Raw genomic sequence first — 2,401 nt, forward strand, 5'->3', positions numbered from 1 at the left:
TCACACCGGGACGATTTTCGCACGCGTTTATCGCCGACGTTTAATGCCTCGGGACTAAACAATGGGCGCCAATGTGAGTGTTCACACCGACGCGCAAAACGCCAGGCGTAAAAGCGTCATTTTTAAAAAAACGCCTCGGGTTCGTTTTTTTATTTTGACGCGGCGCGTAAAAAACTGTCCGACCAATGAGATCGGCGCTTTTGTTCACGTGCCTGGAGCTGCTGAAGTGACAGTAAAACACGACTTGGTGGCGCTCAAGCACAAAACGCTCTTGCCGAGCACACATTGATACGACGAAGAAGTAGTAAGTAGACAAAGAAGAAAATGAGCTGCTAATGCTGCTTGCCAGTTAGCAAAAAGTGTGTGAATGGTTTTGTCCATATACATAATATGTCTGTGGTTTTGGCAAGCACGTAAATACTGTCTCTCTTCTCCTTCTGTGTGACAAGCGAGTGTCAGAGGCTTAAAGTGCCGCAGCACCATCTTGTGTACCGGGAGCGCATCGACTGAATGTGCACGTTCACTCGGCGCAGCGCCAGTGAAAATCGCTTGGGTGTGAACACTCAAGACGCGCCGAAAAACGGCACGAAAAACGGCACGAAAAACGCTGGCGATAAGCGCGCGCGATATTCGTCCCGGTGTGTACAGGCCTTTATACTCCCAAGACCGATAAAAGGCACTCAAAACATCGTTACAAAGTCCATCTCACCACAGTGACTCTACAATAATCTTATGATGCGACGACAATAGTTTTTGTGCGCAAAAAAAATCAAAATAACACCTTTATCCAGCTTGTTATTGCCTTCCGCGTGTGCCTCCACGACGCATGCGCGAGAATAGGACGTAGATCCGGCGTTCGGACACATGACCCAGAAGAGATTTGTTTACAAGCAGAGGAAGACGCGCGTATCTCAGCTGTTGAATTCTACATTGATCGTGCTTTAGGTCTCGGCGTAGTTCTCAAAATGGGGTTAAAGTTTGCATTTCATGGATTCCCGAACACCGGCGCTACGTCATATTCTCGCGCATGCGTCGTGGAGGCACACGCGGAAGGCAATAACAAGTTGGATAAAGGTGTTATTTTGATTTTTTTTTGCGCACAAAAACTATTGTCGTCGCATCGTAAGATTATTGTAGAGCCACTGTGGTGAGATGGACTTTGTAACGACGTTTTTAGTGCCTTTTATCGGTCTTGGGAGTATAAGTGTACTGAATGCCAATGGAGGCCTATCTGAAGCCTTTCTCAGCATCAGCTTTACACTAAAATATCTTCATTTGTGTCTGAAGATGAACGGAGGTCTGACGGGTGTCCAACCACATGACGGTGAGGAATTAATGACAGAATTTACATTTTTGGGTGAACTAACCCTTTAATAATTAGGAAACCAGTTTTGTGTGTTTTTTTGTCCCCGACTAATGATCTACACATTCGAATCAGAATTGTCGAATCTTTCTATAGTCGACCGATAGTCGAATCATCTGTGTGTGTGTGTGTGAATGGGTTGGGAGGGGCACGACAGTCAGCAGGAGGTTACAACTATTTTTATTTTCTTTTACACACTCCACACAGCGACACCTTTTAATAAAGCGACCAAATCTGCCTGCAAACTGACAGACGAACTGACAATGGCTTTCTTATTTAGGTTTAAATAAAAGGTAATGTGGTGGATAAACATTCGTAAAACGTTTTCTCGTAACATTTTAAAGCCGCGATCGAAATACAGAACATCACACAAATATATAAACTAGTGCTGGGCATCGATTAAAAAAAAGTAACGAATTAATCGCACTTTTTTTCTGTAATTAATCGCAAGTTTTTAATATTTTACGTTTTTAATATTTTGATATGGTAATAATTTCAGTTACTCTCCAAATGAATGTATAAACAATTTAAAGACAGCATATTTTAAATATGTGTTGTATTGTCATGTTTTTATGAATGAAGGCCAGTCTCACTGATGTCTCTATGAAACATTAATGACGTTACATTACAGTATAACTGAAAGCTCCCAATTTCAACATTTATTAGGCTTTAAAAAAAACTACTTTTAATTTAAGTGAACTTAAAACAATCTTTACATAAACCCAAAATAATAAATGTTATATTTACCCATGGCCTTCCCTGTTAGACATATACAGAAATGTAATAGTTATCTTTCTTAACTGCATAAATAATAAATGAAATATAGATGAATCATCATTAAAGCTAAAATTGTCTCTGTTCCCGTTGTTCTTTGATGAACATTAATGACATCATCATCAGTGCTACTGTCACTTTAAGAACAGCCGCGGATCTCATTTCCTCACAACTCTTTAAGTTCATTTAAGACGTTATTTAACTAATTTAAGACTCTAATATGAGAATACTCAAAATCCTCTGTGTTATTGTTTGTTCAAGAGC

This window comes from Gobio gobio (genome assembly GCF_949357685.1).
Source record: "Gobio gobio genome assembly, chromosome: 21".
NCBI lineage: Eukaryota > Metazoa > Chordata > Actinopteri > Cypriniformes > Gobionidae > Gobio > Gobio gobio.